The sequence below is a fragment of the Tamandua tetradactyla genome, chromosome 16 (genome assembly GCF_023851605.1).
Source record: "Tamandua tetradactyla isolate mTamTet1 chromosome 16, mTamTet1.pri, whole genome shotgun sequence".
In the NCBI taxonomy this organism is placed as follows: domain Eukaryota; kingdom Metazoa; phylum Chordata; class Mammalia; order Pilosa; family Myrmecophagidae; genus Tamandua; species Tamandua tetradactyla.
In genome coordinates, this window is record NC_135342.1 from 73,329,791 (window position 1) to 73,354,667 (window position 24,877).

The 24,877-nt window shown below is 41.3% G+C and overlaps 1 protein-coding gene across 3 annotated transcripts in view; it reads left to right on the plus strand.

The window, feature by feature from the left end:
• The window catches only part of WWOX (WW domain containing oxidoreductase), a 972,892-nt gene that overhangs the window by 348,679 nt on the left and 599,336 nt on the right, over positions 1-24,877 (plus strand). Inside the window, exon 9 of one of the 3 annotated variants that reach the window (XR_013163742.1) lies at positions 8-186. The exons of the other annotated variants lie outside the window; for them this stretch is intronic. The gene's annotated coding sequence lies outside the window, so the exon portion shown is untranslated. Of the gene's footprint in view, positions 1-7; positions 187-24,877 lie in introns of those variants that run through there. 3 annotated transcript variants of the gene reach the window in all.

Below are 24,877 nucleotides of genomic sequence, written 5' to 3' on the forward strand. Positions count from 1 at the left end.
TCACTAGGGCCAAGATTCCAGATTCTAATAATGATCAGAATATAACAAAGTTGGGAACTAGAGGCTTGGAACACATCTGAATCTCAAGATGGTGGCATCTTTCCATTTGCATTTTGGTTGTGTCAATAAATAAACATAAACACAGACCAGTGAGCAAACAACAAATAAAAAAGGAGCAACAAAACACTTTTTGGACTCTTTACAATTCTTTAATCGGGCAACACTGAAAACTTTTTTTTATGCTAAGTCCAAGCAAGAGTCCTTTATGTGAGCCTCACATACATACTTTGATTGGAAATGCATCATCTTCTGGGTTTGCGTGGCATGGCTTAATGGACTGTACATCTGTCGCTTTTTGAGGAAAAGGTTAAGGTTTGACCATTGGTCCCTAAGTCAGCACATTGTGTTTTCTGTCAATTAGCCCCTCCCCCCCTTTTTATGGTATGGCCTTTCCTGTAATTACAGTCAAGATCCTATAGCCGGAGGAAGGCCTGTCAATTGAGTAAGAGGCTGATGTCCATTGTGCGGTGACAGCTCGTTCTGAGGGTTTTAGGCCCGTCCTTAGAGATACTTATTATTTCCTCCTTGGGTAATTTGCTTCCACCCAGCTCACCGCCATCAGATGAATGAAGGTGTTTTATTCCCTGGATGAGCCCAGGAGGTCGGGCCCCTCGGACATGATGTACTGCAAAGTGGAGATGCTTCATTGATCTGTATATTTTTAATTAAAAATCATTATTTAATATGCATCTGTGTGCTCATAGGAAAAGATCTGGAAAGATGTATAGCAGACCAATGGTCAGACTTTACCCATGGGGAATGGGTTTGGGTAGGAAGCCAGAAGATGACAATCACGCATTTCCTCAGAATAATCTGTATTTGATTTTTTTTTTCACTGAACATGAATTGCTTTTATAACTAATTCAAATTATTTTGAAATAATATTCAAATTAAAGAGTTGAAGTAAATGGCCGATTTCTCATTTTCAGAAATTCCTTAAGAGAGGGAAATTTTAAATGGACAACCACAAAGTCTTCTGAATACCCAAAAGAGTGCCTTAAGCAGAACTATGGGTTTTCACTTTTGCCCTCAGAACTTTCTGGGTGATGCAAGCCCATGTTTCCTTTTAACTCTCTTTCCACATGATGTAATAATAGCTCACTGACCACCATTGTGCTGCTACCCCCTCATTCCCTGACTCCTCATTCTTGTCCTTTTTACCAGTCATTCCTTCTGACTTATTAAAACATAACCTCTGTTCTCAGAAAAAAAGCAGTATTACCTCTTCCTATTCATTTTTAATTTTCCTGGTCAAGGACAGGGAGTTCTGGTTGGTCAGGATGGCCGAGTGATATGCTACAGGGTTCTCTTCCCTACCTCCCCCATACATACACACCCTGAATCTTTGAACAACTGGTAAAAACCAGCATATCCATCTTTCGTAAAGCTCTGGAAAAGAGTTAAAGGTTTTCAGTAACCAGGTGAACACCAAATCAAGAAAATGTTAACTTAAAAATGGTAGGAAATCCTCATAGTGGCTTTTCTGGCCCCTCCAATTCACCCTCCCCTGTGTGTTGTGGAATTGGCCTGTGCTATCAGTGTGGGTCCCTGGTCCTAGTTCCAGAGGCAGCAGAGTAACCCCTATGCCCATAATGGGTGTGTGTATGTCTGTGTCAGTGGCACAAGTGCCAGGACACTTGTCTCTGGTTCACCATCCCAGAACATGCCATCCACACAGAAGCCACTTGGAGACAGTTAAATCATTTGGAAAAACAATCAGATCACAGTGGCCTAGGGCAAAGGATTACTGTCTCTAAGATGTAATAGAGTACCCAGACAGAGGATAGACTGTTTCACGGGGAGGAATTCCTAAGGCCATGAGTGCATGTCCAAAACCAGATGAGTGCTCAGTCAAAGCCAGTGGGGTCCCTGTGCTTCTGCCTCAGGCTGTTCTTCAGGTATATTGGTAGCAGGACTAAGCTCTGAAGGAGTGCACTGGCCAACATTGAGCCAATCTACAAAGACCATGAAAAAAGTTTCTCATTTGGCTCTTGTTGTTGTTATTAGCTTCTAGCATCCGTAACATCCGGGAAAGTCTCCGTCATGTCACTAGCTGGGATAAATTTAAGGAACAGACCCTTTGGGTACAAAATTCCTTAGTTAACATGTTAAAATAATGTCCAGCATGCAACAAAATATTACAATGCATACAAAGAACCAAGAGCTGATGTCCTATCCAAAGGATAGGATTAAAAACATCAACAAAGAAGACCAACCATTGGAAATACTAGTCTAAAACTTTAAAGAAAAAGAAAAGAAAGGTCTTAAATATGGTCAAGAGCTGAAGGAAAAGAGGCAAGGGACTAAAGGAATTCAGGGAAACAATATTTCAACAAAATGAGAATTTCAATAAAGAGAAATGATAAAAAGGAACCAAGCATATATAATGGAGTTGAAGTCCAAATAAAATACTCCCCCAAGTGGAATTGCAGGTGGCAGAAGAAAGACTCAAAGGACACAAAGATAGACAATTGAAATTATTCAGACCAAGGAGCAGGAAAAAAAAAAAAATGAAGAAAAGTGAACAGAGCCAAAGAGACCTAAAATTCACTATCAAGTATATCAAATATATATATTATGGGAATCCCAGAAAGAGAAGAAAGAGATAAAGAGACAGAAGAAATATTTGGTAAACTAATGGCAGAAAGCTTCCCAAATTTAATGACAGTCATGAGTAAACACATCAAAAAAATCCCATTGACCCCCAGACAGGATAAACTCGAAGAGATTTATATCCAGACACATTAGAATCAAATGGTCAAATGCCATGGCAAAGAGAGAATTCTGAAAGGTACAAGGGAGAAGCAACACATGTACACAGGAGTCTCCATACGATTACGTGCCAATTTCTTATCAGAAACCATGGAGGCAAGCAGGCAACAGGACAAAATATTTGAAGTGCTGAATGAAAACAAACTCTCTTTCAAAAATAAGAGAAAGATTAATAAAACTGATAAATAAAAGCTGAGGGAGTTCGTCACCACTAGACCTTCCCCATAAGAAATGCTGAAGGGAATTCTTCAGATTTAAAAGAAAGAACAGCCAGAGACCTGGGTTTGAGTCCCAGAGCTTACTCGTGCAAAAAAAAAAAACAGAACAAAAAAATGTTCTGTTCTTCCTTTGGGTGGTGAGATCGTGTGGCTTAGTGACAGATTTCTGGCCTGCCATGCCAGAGACCCAGGTTTAATTCCTGGTGCTACCCATGCCAAAAAAAAAAAAAGAGGACTAGACAGTAAATGAAATGCATAAAGAAATAAAGATCTCAAGTAAAGGTTACCATGTGGGTAAACATAAATGCCAGTACTATTCTCCTGTATTTTTGTATGTAGCCATACTCTTCATTTCTTACAGGATCTAAAGTGTAAATGCATAAAAAGTAATAATAAATCTATGGTTTTGCATGCACAGTATATAAATATATAATTTGTGACAATAATAACATAAAGGTAGGGGGATGGAGAGGTATGAGAACATAGTTTGTGTATGATATTGAAGTTAAGTTGGTCAGAAATTGTTAGAATGGATTTAAAAGCATGGCATGCCTCTATACTGTTTAGAAGAGATTGATCTTAAATTCAAAGACACAGGTAAATTGAAATAGAGAGGATAGAAAAAAAAAATGATTCCAGGCAAATCATAACCAAATGAAAGCTGAGATGGCTATGCTAATATCAGGTAAAATAGCTCTAAGTAAAAAGCTGTTACAGGGGACAAAGAAGGACACTATATAGTGGTAAAATAACTTCAGTAAGAAGATGTAACAATTATAAATATAAATGCAGCTAATAGCCGAGCCCCAAAATATATGAAGCAAGTTTTGACAGATTTGAAGGAAGGAATAGACAGTTCTACATTAATTATAGGAGACTTTAGCACACCGTTTTTAATATGGATAAAATATTTAGTCAGAAGATCAATACAAGAACTAAAAACTTGAATAATACTGTAAACTAACTAGACCTGAAGACATATACAGAACACTTACCCCATACCAGAAGAATGCGCATTCTTCTCTGGTGCACATGGATCGTTCTTTAGGATAGAGCATATGCGAGGTCACAAAACAAGTGTCAATGAATTTTAAAGTGAAATAATGCAGTTTATCTTCTCCAACAATAATGGAATGAAGCTAGAAATCAGTAACAAAGTGAGAACTGGAAAATTCACAGACAAGTGGGAATTAAACAATAGGTTCTTAAGCAATGACTGGCTCAAAGAAGAAATCATAAGGAAATTAGGAAATACTTTGAGGCAAATGAAAACAACATCACATACAAAACAATGAGATGCAGTAAAGGCAGTGCGGAGAGGAAAATTTATAGCTCTAAATGCCTACATTAAAGAAAAAAAAAGTCATGTGGCTGGCATCTGCTGCTCCTTTGTTCCTGGGCTCCGTTAATTTCAGTCTCTGTTCCTGTGGGGGGTCTTCACTTTGCTTCTCTGGGGCTGACTGGCTTCTCTTGGCTTCCCTTGGCTCTCTCCAGGTTCTGGCTTACTTAACATCTCATGGCGAAGTCTGCTGGGTTCCAAGCTCCTCCAAACATCTGTTCTCCAAGTGTTGGCATCTATGTCAGCTCCCTCTCTGTCAGCTCTGTTATTTCTGGTTCTCTCCAAAAATATTTCTTCTTTTAAAGATTCCACTAAACTAAACAAGACCCACGTGGAATGGGCAGAGCCACATCTCAGCAGAGATAATCTAATCAAAAGTTTCTGTCCTACAGTATTGAATTGAGATGAATAGAAATGGCTGCCTCCACAAGATTGAATCAGGATTAAAACATGGCTTTCTGGGGTACATAATACTTTCAAACCAGCACAGTGACTTAACCTTACACATGGAGGAAGCAGAAAAAGAAGAGGAAGCTAAATGGAAAGTGAGAATAAGGAAGAAAATAGCAAAGTTGCAGGGGAAATAAGGGATATAAAAGAGAAAAACAACAGAGTCAACAAAACCAAAAGTTGGTTCTTTGAAAAAATCAGCAAAATAGTGAACCTGACAAAGAAGAAAGAGAGAGGATGCAAATAACTAAATTAGAAATGAAAGGGGAAGAGGACAATGCTGCTGACTCCATAGAAATAAATGGGATTACAAGAGGATACTATGAACAGTTTTATGCCAACAAATTAGATAACCTACATGAAATGAACAAATTTCTAGAAAGGCACAAATTGCCTGAATTAAATCAAGAGGAAATAGAAATCATCTAAGGATATTAACAAGAAAGTAAAAAGGCAATCATCAGAATGGAGGAAAATATTTGGAAACCACATATCTGATAAGGGTTTAAAATCCAGAACATAGAAGGGACCCCTATAACTCATCCAAAAAAAGACAAATGACCTAATTAAAAAATGGCCAAAGGACTTGAATAAAGATGTTTCTTGAAGGCAGATATATGAATGGTCAGTAGGCACAACAGAAGGTACTCAGCATCATTAGCCATTAGGGGAATGCAAATCAAAATCACAGTGAGATACCACTTCACACCTACTAGAATGGCCATAATTAATAAGTGCTGATGAGGATGCAGAGAAGTGGAACCCTCATACTTTGTTGGTCAGAAAGTAAAATGATTTATCCATTATGGAAAACTCGGTGAGTTAAGTATAGAAATCCCATTTGTAGAAACATTCTCAAAAGAATTGAAAGCAGGAGCTCAGACAGATATTTGTACACCAATTTCATAGCAGCATTATTCATAATAGGCAAAAGATGGAAGCAACCTAGATGCCCATCAACGAATGAATGAATGAGCAAAATGTGGCGTATACATACAGTGGAATATTATTCAGCTATAAGAACAAAGGAAGTTCTGATACGTCCTGCATATGCATGAGCCTTGAAGGTATAATGTGGAGTAAAATAAGCCAGACACAGAAGGAGAAGTATTGTATGATCTGACTTATATGAAATAACTGGCATATGTGACTTTATAGAGTCAGAAATTAGGATACAGTTTACTAGGGGCAGTGGTGGGGGTGGGGATGCTGTGTTAATGCTTAACTGGTGCCGAGTTTCTGTTTGGGGTGATGGAAGAACAGCACTGTGAAAGGAATTAACACCACTGAATTGTGAATTTGAAAGTGGTTGCATTGTCTACATGTTACCACAATAAAAAAAAAAAAAAACTAGAGAATTGTACAATACAGAGAATGAACCCTAATGTGTATACTATGGATTGTTGTTTATGATATGCAATTAAGGTACCACACTCATGCAAAATGTTAGCAATAGGGGAAAGAATTTGTGGGAGAGATTATTTGTAAACTGTAATTTCTGCACAATTTTTCTGTAAACATATAACTGCTCTAATACAAAGTAAGTGTCAAGCACGTTTGTAGTCATCGCTGTTATTCTGCCTTTTTAAAGTTATAATTGAGTGCCAGGTTGGCACAGCATATGACAAAGATCTCTGAATATGCCCTTGTGTTATGTAACTTTGTTGGAGAATTTCATGTCTGCGATTGACTGGAAATGGAATTCAAGGAAGCAATCATGGTTGTTAGGAGGCGGTTGACGTTCCGTGGGTGTGCTCAGCCAAGACTTCCATACCACCTCTAACCAGTGCATTCCCACCGGGGTGTTTTGGTGAATGAATCTGTCCACTCATTTTCTTTAGTGCATGCTTAGATGTGGTTTACCCAACCTGAGTTTCTTGACAATACTGATTAGAACCCACTGTGTCATGCAAAAGTGTTAGCTTTTTCCTGTACCTGGGGGGTGGGGTGGGGTGGCGACAGGTAGCCCACTGGGGCCAGGGCTCTCAGGCATTGGCAGCTGGGCTTTCCCGAGCCACCTTGTGGAAGGTGAGGCGTCTCTGCTGACACACATCGATGAGCCTTTGATTGTCCAGTCACTGGCTGCTGCCTACATCAGACCATCCAAAAGCAGAAGGAACTACTCGGAAAACAAGGGAGTTAAATTTTGCCAAGAATAATTATACTAGCAGACTTGGGATGAAGAAGGCAAGGTTAGGAAGGATTCTGCAGAGAGCTGTAGGGGTGTCTGATGTTAAATCGTGAAGCTGTGCCCCTCTTGCCGCGGGGTAAATAACTGAGGGCCCTCGCTTAGGTGTGTTCTGCTCATCCCGGAGCCGAGGTCACGGGGGAGACTCGGAAGGAAGTGTACACCCCCGGGGAGGGCAGACTAAACGATTCCGTGAAGGTGTGGGTCAACGAGAAAGGTCCATTTTTCAATCTGAAAACAGCTTTTCTTTAAATTTCTCCAGAACTTATTCCTTTCCAGGATTTGTTTTAAATTTTAGTTCTTTAAAAGGCATATTTGCACAAAAAATCAGATTAATGGGAAAGCTAATTTATTACCTCTGAATCAAGCATCTCTATGGGAAACCTAACTGTTTAGATTTTTAAGTAATAACCAAAGCTGATTCTTCTACTCGTGACGCTCTACCATAATTCAGGTCATTTGGCGGAAGCTGGGACAAAGCGACAGGTTCTCAGGTCTGAATTTATAAGCTCTGCTTTCATGAGGCCAAATATAGTGTTTTAAGCTGTGAGTCTGTCTGGGGGTCACACTAAAGGCATTAATTATTGAAATACTAAATGGCCATCAGGATAACTTGGTGAGCAGAAATTGTATGTTTCTATTCCCCACCCCCAAACACCTAGCATTATTTTATGTTTAATAAATACTTGTTTGGGTGGAGCTAGGCAACCTTCCCGGTTAGAGAGTCCTACAGTGAAAATTCAGCACAACATTACAGAGACACTGTGTTGGGAGATGCTATGCTTCCCTGTTTTTTCACCATGGGAGGCCGTGCTGATTTATCCCCCAGAAGTTAGACTACTTATATGCTGGTCTTAAGGAAAACACATTTTCAAGGGAATTTGATATTTGTAAGAAAGTATTAAGGGTGTGAGCATAAGGGAGAAAACTTTGCTAAACTTTCCAACACTTATTTTGTAGTTTATTCTTATGACTTTGAAATTTTCACGTTGCAGTTAATGGGGTGCACTCTGTTGCTTCCCGAGTCTTTGGAGGGTTGGAGCAGGGGCGTGACTCTACTGCCTCACCCAGGCGTAAGGTTCCCAGGAGGGGGCGCTCTTACAAGCTCTGTGTGACCAGCTCTCAGTCACTGATAAAATAAACCCTCCCATTTTAGGTACTCAGTATAATATTCTTGATGGGAGAGTGACTTTTGTAGAAAAGAAAAAGAGTTGCCCTACTTTTGCCTGAAAGGAAATTAGCGGTATGCAAAAATTGAGAGCTTTTCACAATAAGAAAAATTCAGAAAGGACATGATGCCATCTTATTGATTTGGTAAAAGACGGTAGTATTTGTTTCTGGCATTTCCACACCCTTTTTTTCTTAAATAAAAATGCGGTTTCCTTGGTCGTCTATCTGTCATTGGCGGTGAGAGATGAGCGTGGTAATGATTGAGTCAAGATCGAATATTACCAAGGCTAAAGGAATAATTCTGAAGACTTTCTGTCTATTAACTATATGAGGCTTCTTAATAGTTTGGCTTAAGGCAAAAATGATTTTATTCTAGTTTCATCCTTGTTGAGTCAATAATTAACTGAGTTTGATTAAAACTGAATTTCCCTAAGTCTGAAAACCATCTGGGTCTTTCTCCTTCCGCATGAACAACCCAAAACTGCCACGCTGCTTGTCTCTTAAGAATTCCAGGTGTCAGGTCTGGGGTGAGACCAGAGGTGCCCACCTCAGTGAGATTGCTTTGCTTGAGGCGGCGGCTGGTAGGATGAGGGGTCTTTTCCACCCGGCCTTGCTGTGGGTGGAAGGGCCACCCACACCACGCTGTCTTTATAGGTGGCATGGCCACAGAAGAGCCCCTGGCTGTCTACCAGTCACGTGGTTTGTAATCGTCTCTTTTTTTTCCCTATGGCTCCTGGTCTACCTCTTTACTGCTCACTTTGGCTAAACTTTCTAAATGTTCAGGTGGGACGCATGGGGACTTTCTGTCCACGACTGCAGGCCGCTCTCCAGCTGTCGTGTGGGGTCCGCGATGCTGGGTTATGGCAGGGCTTGGCACACCCAGAGCTGCCTGGCCAGCTCCCAGCAGAATGCTTCTGTATGATAACTGTGCCCTTGACCCTGGTCCCAGCGAGGCTTAGCCTCCTCAAGGGCAAAGACTGTGTCCTTTTTGAGAAAACTATAACCCCAGACCCCAACCTAGGACTTGGCAGCAGAATGAGCGCATGAAAAAACAAGGTCAAGGAAATGTAAGCCCTGTTATCTCTAGATGTTGAGAACTTAAATTTCATGCCCTGGGACCCTTCCTTTACATCCCTCTTCATCCTCTATAAAGAGACATTCCTGCATTTGGGTCGGTAGGAATTAAGTCCCTTCCCATTTGCTCACTGCTTTGAATCTTTAAAGAAGGAGATAGGAGAGGTAGATGGGGAGGGGGTGGGTCAAAACCTGGTTTCTCCCTATGGGGAAGAAGAAAAAAGTGATACAACAAACCAGAAAAGCAAGCAGGAAGGGCTCAAAGTACATCTTGGGGGTTTTGCTGTGTGATGCAGCATACGAACTTGTGTGGAACCAGGTGGATTTTTTAATTGTAGAATTTTGCCAGCCTAGGTATGCTGCGCCTTTTAGTTAGGGGTGTGTGTGTGTGTGTGTGTGTGTGTGTATGTGTGTGTGCGCACACATGTGCCCAACGGGGAAGGCTGGATCTTTAAAACATATGTAAAAAGATATGGGTTGCCTTGACATTTGCATTAAGTGTTAAATCTCTATTCCAGTTGCCAAGGTAAAACTGCCATTCAGTTTTTCTCTGCACAAAATGCAGCCAACATTTTTTCCAGTTCTTTCTCACCTCCTTCCTTCATCCCTTCCTCTCTCCCTTATTCTACCCTTTGTTTCCATCATTTTTTAAAGCTGCATGCTACCACATTGAGTCAACCAAAGCAGCTTCTCACCACTTTGAGCAAACTATGGCAAGATGTGCCAGGTACATGCTGGCGGAACACCTGGCTGAGACTCCGGGGCATTTTGGTATGGCCAAGGGTGGGCAGACAAAGCATCGCTATTTAAGAAATGGGGCATCATCCGGATTGTTCTGAGTAGTAGTCCAGCTGGACCGGCTCTTTGGGAACACATGTATGTTTATGCTGGAAGCCCCAGTGCCAGCATTTAATCCAAAAGCTTTTCTCAGTGATGAATTATTCAGGCAGCATTTCCCAAAAATTTGTCATTGATCAGTACAGGCCCAGAGAGCATGTTGAACTGTGCCTGTGCTCAGCCTGCGAGCAGTTGATATTTTTCTGGCTCAAAGAAGTTCCAAAAGAAAGAATTCAAAGCCAGCGTGCCTTTCTCCAGGAAGCAAGTAAAACAGGTTTTAACCATACTTAGACTTACTTATGTGTGGCTTGGATTAAAAACCTAGCCCAGGGAGTATGCTTAGCCTTGCTGGGATGGAGATAGGGAGGCTGGTATCCTCAGGCATGCAACAGTACAGAATGTGGGGTAGGACAGGGGGTCAGTCCAGTGCTGTGGCTGAAGTTCTGTTAATACCCATACAATTCTGAACTTTCAATGAAAGCACCCAACTGTCCTCACCTTCCCGGACCTACCCCCATTTTATTTTTCATTGTTTATCTTTCATTTATTATCTTTTAAAAGGATATAGATCATATCCTTTTTTTTACATTTTTTATTTTTTTTTAAATACCAAAAAACACCAAACAAATGCCAACATTCTTATTTTGATCATTCCGTTCTACATATATAATCAGTAATTCACAATATCATCACATAGTTGCATATTCATCATTATGATCATTTCTTGGAACATTTGCATCTATTCAGAAAAAGAAATAAAACGAAAACAGAAAAAAATTTATACATACCATACCCCTTACCCCTCCCTTTCACTGATCACTAGCATTTCAAACTAAATTTATTGTAACATTTGTTCCCCCTATTATTTATTTATTTATTTATTTATTTTTCTTTTTAATTTTTTATTTTTAAATTAAAAAAAATATGACAAGAAACACAAACATTCTTAACATATGATCATTCCGTGCTACATATATAATCAGTAATTCACAATATCACCACATAGTTGCATATCATCATCATGATCATTTCTTAGAACATTTGCATCAATTCAGAAAAAGAAATAAAAAGACAACAGAAAAAGAAATAAAACGAAAATAGAAAAAAAAAGATTATACATACCATACCCCTAACCCCTCCCTTTCATTTATCACTAGCATTTCAAACTAAATTTATTTTAACATTTGTTCCCCTTATTATTTATTTTTATTCCATATGTTCTACTCGTCTGTTGACAAGGTAGATAAAAGGAGCATCAGACACAAGGTTTTCACAATCACACAGTCACATTGTGAAAGCTATATCATTATACAATCATCATCAAGAAACATGACTACTAGAGCACAGCTCTATATTTTCAGGCAGTTCCCTCCAGCCTCTTCATTAAATCTTGACCAACAAGGTGATATCTACTTAATGCGTAAGCGTAACCTCCAGGACAACCTCTCGACTCTGTTTGGAATCTCTCAGCCATTGAAACTGTCTCATTTCCCTCTTCCCCCTTTTGGTCGAGAAGGTTTTCTCAATCCCTTGATGCTATGTCACAATACCCCCATTTTTTGAAATGATGAAACATAATTCTTGGAGCAGAGTCTGCCTCTTGCATAAAGCAGTTGATTTTGTCTGGATATATTCGTGTAAACATTGGGCGTTGTTTATGAAAATTATCAGATGTGCAGCTCAAAATGATCATGTACCCTGCCATGGTGGCACGCAGATATCTGTGGAGCTTTAGACACATGAGTGGGAGACTGTGAAGGAATGAAAAGTAGGGACTGCCTATAAGCTAGGATGCTCTGCTCTCATTTCACCCAGCTTTTCCTTCTGCGTGGGTCCGGTTTTCTTTGCTGTCTCTCACCCAGTGGAAGATGGTGCTGCCTTACATCAGAATCACCTGGGAATTCTTTAAATGCAGCAGTGTGTAGGCCCTCCCCCAGAAGAATTGTTTCCAAATCTCCAGTGCGTGAGTAGAGGGGCTAATAACCACCATGAACACTAAATGTCCCATCATCAGATTTGGGGGGCTGCTTCCTCCCAGAGTGTATATAGAAGGCTTCTGGGAATGTGCACATGGGTTAAATCTCCTTTGCAGAAGTAAGATTGGTGCCCCAGCTTGTCCCCGGGCCTCAGTTTGCTACCATGGAGGCTGATACTGTTCCCTTGTCTTCCTGTCGTTTTCCTCTTTCATCCAGACTTATTTTGCATTCCTTGGAGCTTTGCAAAGCCTCTCTTCCTTAGTTCTCCAATATCTTTTTCTTTTTTGTACAGTTCTGTTAAGTATAATTCACCTACCATAGAGTTCACATATTTAAAACATAAAAGTTCAATGGCTTTTAGTATAGTTACCAAGTTATGACTCCGTCACCACAATCAATTTTAGAATGTTTTCATCAGCCCAAGAAGATACCCTGCACCCCTTAGCCGTCACTACAATTCCCCCCTCCCCCAGCCTAGGCAACCACTAATCTAATTTATGTCCATATAGATGTCTATTGTAGACATTTCACATAAATGGAATCCTATAACATGTGGTCCTTTGTGACTGGCTTATTTCACTTAATATACTATTTCCAAAATCCATCTCTATTATAACATGCAGCAGTATTTTATTCCTTTTTTATGGCTGAGTGATATTCCATTGTTGGGATACACCACATTTTATTGATCTAATTCTTCAGTTGATGGGCATTTGGGTCGCTTCCACTGACTATAATGAATAAAGTTGCTGTAGACATCCGTGTACATGTTTTAGCATGGTCGTGAAGATGTGGGCACATGTTTTCATTCCCATGTCCCTCTGTAGCATGTCCGGTGTTGTTGCCTTCTAATTCCAGGAAGGTGTTTTGAAATGTTCTGCATCAGAGACAGATCATTATTAGCACAACAGGGACGAGAGCACTGGGATGAGTCTCCACTCTGCACCTGCTGAACGTCCCCCAGCTGTGATGGCTCAGCCCCTTCCTGCGTAGACAGGGGATGTAAAGAGAATGCCTCTCCTGGGCCTCCCTGCTTTTGGAGAGAGCCAGAGGTTAAAGGAGATGCTTTCTGAGAAAGGAAGGGGCTGCCTTCTTCCTTCCTTCCTTCCTACCAGGCATCAGTACTGTTTGATTAATGGCTCCACGTTTCAGACGTCCCCGTTTAATGTATCTGAGCCTTCTAACAACATGGCCTTCCGTGTTTTGCTGGCTGTTTTTGAGATTTATGAGGCCTAACTCACAAGCTGTGTGTCTCTGCATTAAGGGGACCTGAGCATCGCTATTTACGTGTGACCCGAGAAAATTCCCTTTAAGCTGCTTATCAGAGGTGCCTGCAGAGAGCAGGACGAAGGATGGCCCTTGGCCTCGGGGTACAATCTGGAATCTGCTCTCAGCCCTTGTTAACTGAACTGAACCCTCACGTGTACCACTAAGGATCTGCTGACGGTTTCACTTTTGTAGATTTAAAATACATACCCCACAATTCCATATTTTCCCTCTACTCCAAGTCTTTGGTGTAGAATTAGAATACGATTCTTTATCATAAAAAAGAAAGTTTGATCGAGGTGGTTGTAATAAATTAAATATGCCTTTAGTTTCACCAGTGGCAAAACAAATCTTAATTTTCCATACAAAAGCACCACCGATGTGCCATACTCTTTATATGTGTTTTTAAAAATGAAGGGAATTGTCTGCATCATTAAAAATTAGGTTTCTCTTAAAAATATTCCCAAACTGCAGAAAAAAACATCATTTGTGTATGCAGTATTTTACCACCAGGGGGCATTGTGGTTTGACTGTCCAGTTAGACTGCCTTCATTCTATCAGTTTACCCAGAAAATAGAAAGCCTGGGCGTACTTCTGATTCCTTCCAAGGAGGAATCGTATCTGGAAGAGAACAGATGTCGACTCTTTTTCCTCACTAGCAAACAGTAATGTTGTCAAATTTGCTAAACTTAGCCAGTTGAAGATTAACATGCTATATATAATATGCATGTACCTAACTGTACAATAAATAGTAAATCACATTTTTATGCTTTCTCTGAACTTGGAAGCTGCACATTATGTTTTTTTAATTCCCTGGGTGTGATGAAATAAATAACATTCAAATACATTTTAAAGATGTCAGTTAGGAAAAAAAAAAGTGCTGGCACTTTTGATAGATTTCTTTTATGATTAATTCTCCTATTAAGTTTTAATGACTATAAAGATATAAAGCTAGAATCCACAAAACTAAGCGATGATTAATAAATAACCTAAATACTAGGTGTATAGAAATGCATCTGTAGGAAAATGAAATCATATGTTCTCTAGGATGTATTAGGGAAACAGCTCTTTGGCAAATCTAGAGAATAAAGTATCCCGAATGGGGGGGAAAGCTTAAAAACTAAATAAGATTTTTTCTTAGATTAAAAAAAATCCTTATAGGAAAGGTACTCACTAAAATTCCATGTACATTGAATTCTTTTATCAACCCATATTTATCAACAAAGTTATCTCAAAATGCGTTCCTCCGTTTCAGATATGTAAGAATCTTTGTACAAATTTTCCAGAATTTCCCACAGTTGCTTCTCAGTTTTCTTTCTGGACTTGTTAAGACAGAGGAAGAGCTTTGCTGCTTTGTTTTTTGTTTTTTTTTTAATAAATGCTCAAAGGACTTGCTTTGTCCCAGAAGTGGGGGTACTGGTAGCAGTGTTCTAGTAATACTATCTTCTCCCTTTAGCACTCAGGATTTGTGAAATATGACTCGGCTCATCTTCAGACCATCTCTGTGGACTGGGGAGGGTGGAAGAATCCATTTGTTTCCAAGAGGCGAAAGTGGCTTGTTGGGGCTTGGCGGCTGGTCCCAGACGTGTGAAACTGCCCCAAACGTACACCTCCAGGTTCTCGGCCAGGCCCTCTGTGGCGGCTACAGCTGGATTATTTACTTTCTAGAATATCTTAACTCACATTCTGAAGCTAAATAGTTTGGAAACCAAACACGCATTAATTAATATGAGTAATGGCCAGGAAGAGTCCCAGGTCCCCCAGGACAGAATGTATAAATGCGTGTGGCTTCGTGTGTACCTGTCTGGGTGCTCATGTGCCAGGAAGGAATGGAACAGTGGGTTTGACACAATCCCGTCTCCTCCACTGAGGGCTATTTATCATCCCTGAGGTTTTTTTGAACCCCCCCCCCCCCCAAGCAAGAGGTTCCCCTGGGAATAGTCACACCAGGCAGCCCCAGTCCGTGGAACTTCCAAATCTAAAGACCTTTTAAATACACAGGCCTTCGTTTTGAAAGCTTTCAGCCCATCCCAAATGCATCCTAATTCCTGGCTTCTAACACGCCTGGAGTGAGAAAACAGAGAATATTGTTCTTTTCTGTTTATATTATTTCATACTGAGTTACCACACTTGCCAAAAGTCCAAGGAAGCTTCTGGCTGGCTAATCTTTTATGTAACTCAGCCCAGTTTCTCCACTCTGGTCTTGGTAATATTCTGGCCACTCTTGATCTGGAAGAGACCAAAGCAAGGAAAGCGACGCCATTTCTCCTTAAAAAATAATCTTCCTTTTTTTCGGGGGTAGGACGGAGGTTTGGCCTGGGTTGCCAGGGAGCCTGTTCCAGCCCGGTAGATACCCAGATCCTCTTGGGTTTCAGGGAATTGGAATGCCTGGCTGCAGAGTTCGGTGACCTGCCTCTGGGGGCCAAGCAGCTCTACCAAAGAAATGTCTTCTTGCCTGCTCCAAACTCGGGAAGCTGGGGGGAAGTGTGGTTCGCAGCTCCCAGGCGCCAATCCCCGGCTGGTTCCCGGGCTCCCAGCTCAGGAGGGAACACGTAGGCTCAGGGCTGAAAGAAACCCGGAGCATTTGGCCAGGAAGAGGCGACTCATTCCAGCTGGCCCAGGCACTCTGCTTCAAAAATTACCCAGATGAACTGATTCTGTGTAGAGAGTGGGTGGAGAGGGCTCCAGGGCCGCGGAGGAAGATTCGGCCTCTCTCTGCCTAATCACGAGCAATGTGATTTGGAGAGAAAAGCAGCGGGGTTGGCTCAGCAAACCGCATTTCCTTGGCGGACCTCCAGAAGAGAGAAGCGATCCAGAGGGAAGGAACGCCATCTCCGCTCAGCCCCCTTCAGACCCCCTGCACCTCTGGGCCTTCTGGAGAGGGGTTCGGGTCGGACTGTGCCCAGCGGATAATCGCGTGGCCGAGCCAGGGCTCCCTGGAGAGGGAAGGGGACAGGCCTGCTGTTTTTGCACAGCGGCTTCTGTGATGCGGGCAGCTCCACGGGAGACAGGAGACATGTCTCAAAGCAGAACTTGGCTTCCCTGCTCCCCACGTAGACAGAGAGGCTGCGTCCTTCTGGCCCGATGCCCAGCTGCGATCCCGGCCCACGCTGACATTCTATATTGTTTTCGCCCCAGAAATGAATCCGGTCAGCGACTCAGCTACTCCGTCAAATGAAAAGTAGCCATCGTGTGCTCCTAACGTTTTATTTTAACCCAAGGAGTTTGAAAAGGAGAGTAAAAACGAAAAGAACCAGAGCCTGAGCTGCTCCCGCTATTCCCTCCACCCCCAGAAGCTATAGCCCAAGTCTCCAAAAATATTTTTTCCCACCTGCCCAAATGTTTGCTGGCAAGTGACAGACGTCAGGGCCATCCCCTCACCAGGTGGAGAGAGCATGGGACACAGGCCTCCTCAGCGCTGCTGCGGCTTTTAATTATTACCGAGTGGGTTCTGTTTTATGCCAGTCCAGGTTTCTTTCGCACTCAGGTCCCTGCTCATCAGTGCTGTTCGTGGGAATGCTGGAGGGGCAGCAGGGACAACATGATCTCAAAAGAAGTGTCAGAGGTCCATAGTGCCGAGGGCACGCCCTTATGGCCAGCCAACCAAAAGCAGGACAGGAAGCCTCAGAATCCAGAGCACATCCAGGAGAGAAGAAACCACGAGTGATTTCCACATATTGACTATTTTTAAAGGCAGGATTAACGGTCCTCTATAAGTATAGCTAATATAAATATAATTTTTTTTTCTGGCCAGACACCATAATTCGATTCCAAACTTGATATGTACAGTTGCCCCTAGGAAATATCTATGTTTGTTTTAAGCAACTGACCCGCAGGGATAAAAATAAAAACAAACCGTGTTACTGACAAGTGATAGGAGATTGTATATTTTATCTTGCAGAGGTTTTACAGCTCTGGCATTTCTAGGGAACACTTTGCGATACTTTTAGTCCGGGGTGTCCATAAAAAGAAGTCCGTGTTTTTATGTTTTGAAAAATGCATGTGGAGACGCCCATGGCGTGGCCCATCAGGCATCTTACCCTTGAGGAAACAGGCGCCCCATGACCCTCCCTGGAGATCGGTACCATCTCCAGCCAAGCCGGCATCATGCCTCTTGTTATGGGCATCCCGCTGCTCGGGATTTTGAATTATTCTGTCGTAGGGGAGAAAGCACAGCCTTGCAGTACTGCCATGTGCCGCTGCAGTTCCCGGCACTTACTAAGACGTGGAAGAGCCTCGGAATTCTCACCTGTTTAGACTAAGCAGGAATGATCCAGCCCTCCTCTGCAGAACCAGGTTGGGTCACTGGCCTTGACACCAGGGTGTGTATGTGTGTGTGTTCTAGACTCTACCCCCCCCCCCCCCATTTTTATTTTGCAAATCACTTTTTGCCTTAGAGATGACAACAGAATTCAGAACGTAGTACTGTCGGTCGTCTCTTTTCAGTAATTGAAACTGACTGTGTACCCTGTTTCGAATGAGCAGAAGAAAAGCTTGCGTCCCTGGGTTCCCTGTGAAGAAGGCAGAGCACAATGCCTGGATAACCGAGCACCAGCCAGCGTCTGCAGAGCTCTCTGCACCGTGGCTGTGCCAGCTCCCTCGCTGCAGGGCTGGGCGCCTGGGCGGGAGGGGCGAATGCTGCCCACCGTCCCATCTCTGTCAAACCTGCCACCTCCTTTCATGAAGCCAGATATTTAATTATCTTCTGCTCTTGCATCTCAATTGTGCATCTCCCAGCTGCATTAAAACTACCTTCCTCTCTAGGAAAACAGCAAGGCCGTTTTGTCAGCAGGAGCTTGCATTACGGTGTGTGTGGGCGCGCATGTACATTCTTGAACGGTCAGAACTGTGAAGCCCTCCCCTCTTGTTGACCTGTGTCTCGGCAGTGTGCTGTGTTTGGCAGGAATTTGATGACCAGTTAATAAATATAGATATTATTAAACTTTAATTATATAAATAAGCTACGTTAAAAACAAAGGTGTTAATTGCTAAAAACTCAATATTTCTTAATTACTTTACTACATTTGACTGTTATCTATGTTCCTGAGGCTACCAGATCTGTGGAATCTGTATGCTGGGAAGGCTCTAGAATGGACTGCGAGCGCACATCTCTTCCCAGCTCTGCATTCAGTGTCATCATGTTGGTCGCTTGAAATCCACGGTGGGAGTATTTACACCACAGAAATAGGCAAAACTGCAAATTAGGGTCTGAGTGATTATTCTGACTTAGGAAAGTAATTGAGAAAATGTTAACAATGCAGTTTAAATTTGAGAGTAGTCTTTACATTGCAAATATTTTAAAGAGAGGAAACATCCCTTCGGTATATTAAAAAACCATTATCCAATTCAGCAGAGAAGTTGTTCACATCGTTCCCGAATGGGTGGAATTCCGACGTAACGTCTGTCTCCATTGTTTCACTTTCATCTTACTGGTTACCCTAAAAATTTCAGCCAATATTTGTATCAGAGCTGCACTTGTTCATCATCAGCTACAGATTCAGGAGTGTGGCACAAATCAATGAACGTGTTCAGAACCAACTGGCTCTAGGGAATCTATAATAAGGAACATTGCATCTGTTTTGTTTGTAAATTGTGCGCTACGCAGGCTTTATATCAGTGAAATTTATAATAACTGTTTACCTGTATTTAGATACACTGTTTGTTTTGGAGAGCCCGTTGCTAAACATTGACCAGCACGCTGGGTTCACGTCACTCAGTGGCCAGCCTGATGCAGTGTTTGAGGATTCCTTGAGATTGCTGCCAGGCCTGCTCCGGTGCCTGGCACAGAACCACAGAGGTCTTGGTCGTCGAAAGACATTTTTCGTTCCTTATGGCTTCTGAAGGGAACAGATTGACAAATATCAGTGCAGCACATCCATCCAATTCCACCCAGCCTAATGGACAGCTAAGTGTGCCTGGTTAAAGCTGCATGCCTGCTGTCCCAGGTTATTACTTTTCAGGGAGCAAAAACCCTTCCTGACTAGCAAATGGCGGGTTCTTCCTCTTTTCTTTTTATTCACAGCCCTTCCAACAGCCTGTGTAAAAATTAGAAAAAAAGAAAACAGAGGATGGCTGTACTTAATATAAAGGCAACTAGTTACCCCTCTTCCCGCCACATACTGTCTCTCTATATAATCAATGACCATTTCTAATCCCTTAAATCGAGCCCTTTAGTGAAGTTACTGAGATGCCTTCTGTCCAAGATGCCCTGACCTTTCAAGAAGGATTTGAAATCTTTCCAGAGCCCTGAAATGTTGCTCATGGGAAATATCCAATCTAAACCAAAAACGCGAACAAGATGCCACCTCGCTATCACATGTGAAAGGACCCAAGGACCTTGCAGGATTGTACGATTTTGCAGGCATATCTAATTTGAAGGTCATTTGTATTGCTGATCACCAGGCGTTGTATCTTCTAAGCCTGTTGCCTAAGAAATGCCCATACCCTTTGAACAAAATGATTTCGGAGTGATTAGAGTACCTCACCACTTACACATCCTCACATATTTCTTGTTATTCTAGTTGAGTATTGCATTCAGACAGAGGTTGCCAATAAAGTTTATTGTAGGCGCTAAGTGTCAATATCTGCAGTACCCCCCGCCTAGGGTGCTTGTAATTAAAATGCCACAGATAGTCTGGGAGAGGCATGAAAATTTGATGGCAAATTGATTTTAGGTTCATCTTGAAATTTGTCCTCAGCTGGACTCAATACTTCTGGCAGACATGGGATACCTTTTGTCAAGAGGGTCTGCTAGGATGAGACAGAGATGTCTTGATCTGAATATTAAATACAGCATGCTGTTTATGACACATTATCTGTTTAGTGCTAAGACACGCAGCCACTTCTCTTTACACATTTTTCTCTGTTGAATGTGTAAGATAGGATTGCATAGATCCACTTTACATATGAAAAGAAGTTGTGTGAAACTTGCCGGAATTATGAAATAAAGCATTTTAAATCACTGGCTTCGAATGTAGGGTATTCTATCCAAGATTCTAAACTTACAAATGCTACTTGCATCTAATTTTAAGAGAGCTAGAAAAATAATAGTAATCAAGATGTGTAATTATCACAGCCCTATAGTGTTTCCTCATAATAGTGTATTACAGAAAAGGGAAACACCTAAATATAGTGGGAAAAAATCCCAATATTATAAATTGGTGGTTCCAATTTACAAGTAAACTTGCATTTATGCATCACCTTATCAAAGCCTTATGTATGGTTCATGCAGAAATACACTATAATGTGAGTTTAAAAGTGCATTTATTTTCACAAGTTAATTTGAAAAAGGTTTGAGGGAAAAATAATGTTGAGTTTTGAGCATTTCTGATTTTAAAAACATATTGTTCAGTGGAATTAAGTGTGTTCAAGAAAACCCATTTTATAATTTGAAACTATTTCTCTGGCAATTCATTCTGTTCATCTAGAATTCATTACATGACTAGATACGGACTTTGAAAGAGCGATACACAGATGCAGTGCCTTCATTTATTCATCGAACGAATATGAATTGAGTCCCTACTGCGTACAAAGCAGAACCGCACAACCAGAGATTTCCACATGTGTGTGTGCATGCGTGGTGACACACGCATCCCAGGTTATCCTGTCATTATCTATGCATAATATATAATTAATTTTTCACAAGGGCTGGCACTGGTGATAACAAAATCTGGCCGACCGGTTTGTAACTATACACGGAGGGAATTGTTCCATTCCTCTTGTGATGGCATTTTAAAATGGAGACAGAAGCCGTGGCCTTCGCTCCCTACGGTGGTTGTCACTGGGAAGCAGCTTAACCTGGAGACTGGAGATCTGTCTCTTGCCCAACCTCGCTCGTCGGACAGCCTCGGAACCAAGGCCTGTCATGAGATGAGCCCGGCATATGCTGGCAGGTCATTAAAGTCGCTCCTTTGCACATTCCGGAGATATTTATGGATCTTTTATTAGGACCGCTTTTATGGGCCAAGCTTAAAAGTTAAAGTTAAATAGTAAAAGTAATGAAGATGTGCCTTTGGAGGATCTGCCTGGTCTGTGTTTTCATTCCTTTCCTTTGTCATAGCCCATTGAATTTGGGTGATGGCGTTAAAAAAAAAAAAAAAAAAAAAGGAAAAAACCATCAGATGCCTTGAATCATTTCTGGAAGGAGACAGGGTATGAATCAACAAATTAGCAATGTAAATTATATTCCAAAGATGATAATTTATGCATTCGATATAAGTAAGAGTCTGTTCTCTTTAAATGTGGCATTAGTTTGTGGCAGTCTTAACATTCTCAGAAAATACTGCGGGTAACATTTGGTAGTTGTCACGTTTGATCATTTGATAAATGTGCGTGTATTTGATAAAATTTACTTATTTGGTCTTACCGCATAAACATCATGACAGTGCACGCACGTCCCTGGTGGGAGGCTGATGAGAGGAGCAGCCAGTGGGAAATGACACTTCTCAATGCTATCCAAGGGGAAAGGTCTGCTTCAGGTATCTTACTGTAAGGTGCTTCTTTTTGGGCAGGGACCTTGGGGTAAAATTAAAAGTGAACTTTTACAAAAAAAAAAAAAAAAAAGAACCTCTGCTTTATAATGAATTAATAGGCCAGTGGAGATAGTAAAACAGAAGCCTCACCTCCATTACGAACTGCCTCTGAGTTCTAAGATATTTGTAGATGCACAGAGGAAGAGAAATGGAAAGAATTCTGTGGTCAAAACTACTTCAGAGACACAATACTTATCAAATACTTGTATGCATAAATGTCTCTTGTAACTCTAATTGGGAAGGAAAGTAACTATTTCCCAACGTAAATGGCCACTTATTTTTTCAGATGCTTATTTAAGTTTTAAATTTTGTGGACCAGCCTTATGCACAACACTCAAGGGATCAAAAAATACTGTTTTTCAAACTTGTATGACCACCCAGCCCCACTTTTGTTTTTTTTTTTTATCATTTTGTGAGACCAAGAGTGTTTGGTGTGGCCCCTGGGAAGCTTCGTGCTGAAACCAGTTTTACCTATTACAAACCATTGCAAGTCCTGATTGCACCGTTGCAAAAGATGAATTATATGACAGATTTCTCTCCTTGGAGTATTAAAAACAATCAAAAATTAAAAACATAAAAACAAAAATAGAATGACAATGGTATACAACCCATAATATTGCTAAAACATTTTTAAAGACTTTCCTCTCTTTAAAGGCCCCTCAGACATGAGACCAAAAGTTTAGAGAGACCTGCTAGTACATATTGTCGAGCATTCTAAAAGGAGCAAATTGTAACAGCTTTACTACTGCACTTGCTTTGACTCCCTCCTTTAGTAATTAGATAATTATGTATAATTAGCACATTAATTATGTGCAACAGCTGCAGTTAGATATGTGTGCATGTGTGTGCTTGAAAGCAGCTTGTGAGCTCACTACTAGACCTGTGAAATCTCTCTCCTTGGCACGTTTTCACTATTAATTTGCTTAGGAAAGTCTATATATTTTTTTCCATGCACAGAAGTAAAGAGGTAAAGGGTGTAGTAGATGCAAAAGTAACAAGTTTTGAAATGATTCTAATCTGCCCCCGCCCTGGCAAAATTTAGAAAGAGAATCACCTTTTCTTTGAAGCTCTAGTGTTGATGACAACTTCCTGAGAAGCTCTTTCAGGCACATGGTCCTGCCGGTTATGGTTGGCAGATAACAAGGGTTTTCTGGTGCACTTAAAAAATGCATTAAATGGAGAAAAGCAGGTTGCATGTTATTAAGTGGGGAAAAAAGCAGCTTAAAAACAGTATGCACAGGTGGTTCATTTTTTTATAACAATATAGGCATAGAGAATGAATCTACATAAATAACGTTACCATAAATTATGTGCCTGCTTTGCCTCCCTTCTCTCAAAAAGTATTGATTCAGTATCTATTATGTGCCACTCATGGGGCTGGTTCTGGGAATATAGCGTGTAATAAAATGGACACAGCCCGTGCTTTGGGAATTGTAGGCAGTTTTGTCATTTTAGAAAATATCTTTCTGTATCTCACCATTTTTTGGAATGAATTTGTCACTTTTATAATCAGAAAAAGAAGAATCTCAAATTGTGTGTGAGGAGTTTAAGATATAATTTCATACTAAGCCTATAGTGGGGACTCAAGAAACACTTATTGAATTAAATGGAATTGCATATGCATTTGAAATGAAAGCTCTTTAAAAATATATATGCACATAAATATGCATGTATATGCATATACATAAATATACACATGTATTTATATATGCATATATACTTGCATATATATTTGGCCTGGCTATCATTTCTCTGGAAGCGCCTGGAAAGGGCTGGAGGACTTCCTGTGCGTTTCCTTGGACAGCTCTGGTGGGCCCTGTGGTCCTACACTGCAGCTCTGACTAGCCCAGGGTCGGACCTGGCAGAGACGGCAGCGCTGCCATCAGTCTGATCGCATGCTTCTCTCTCCCGACCGTTCTCCCCTCCTGCAGCTGCCGCTGCACCTGCCAGGGCTCCTGCCGCACCAGACCTGCAGGCTCAGCACTTCAGTCTCTTCTGTAAAGGTGGCTTTGCAGAGGGCAAAGGGTCCTCTTCCAAACAAGTCAGCACATCAGTTAAAGCAACGGAATAAAACTCCCTAATCTTGGCAACATGGCAGAGTTTGGGGGACACCCGATGGTGAACCATCTTTGGCAAGCAAGAATTTTTGCTTTGCTGGGTTTCTTTTTCTTCTCTCTTTCATCGGAGATTTCTCCCAAGTTAAGTGTAGCATGTGCTCCCTGCACTCAGTGAAACCATGCAAAGGAACAGCAAGAAACAGAGTTCGTGACACTTCCCTTTCTTTCTGCCATCCCACAGTATTACCTGCTGCCCAGCAACCATGCTGTCAGCCCAGCAGTCGCCCTTCACACCTTTCTCTAGGCTTTCCCTAGCAGCATTTTCTGCTTTGGTTTACTAGAATGACTTCTTATTTATATACTGTGCTGGGTTCCTTGCTTGCTTTGTTCCTTGCCAATACATCAGGTATGTCCCACCAGGTCGGTAGTCAAAGACCTAACTCATTTCTTCTAATTGCTGCCTAATATCCCATAGTATGGATATTCCACAGTTTATTGCAATTGGACCTCCATCCATTTAAAACCCCCATATTCAGAGGTTTATGGACATCTGGAAACATTTGAGAAAATCAGCATCTTTTTCGTAAATGTACAAACTCATATCACCTCTACAAGGTGGTACTATTTAGAATGTCATGCACACTTGCACTTGCCTGTCCACCCTTTCTCCCCAAACATTTTGCTCTCCATTTTGTACCTGTCATCATCTCCTCCTATTCCTTTGAGCCCTTCTTACATGCCTGCTAAATATATAGATATGTATATATGTGTGTGTACGTGTACTTTGCACAGGCAAAAGTTCAAGTAGAAGAATAGTTATTTAGCATAATTTAAACATGAGGGTTTTCTAATGCTACTTCTTTTTAAATAATTCAGCAATCCCTTGCAAGGTGTCTGAATACTATGAAAAGACAGGTGTTAATGGATACATCATCGAGG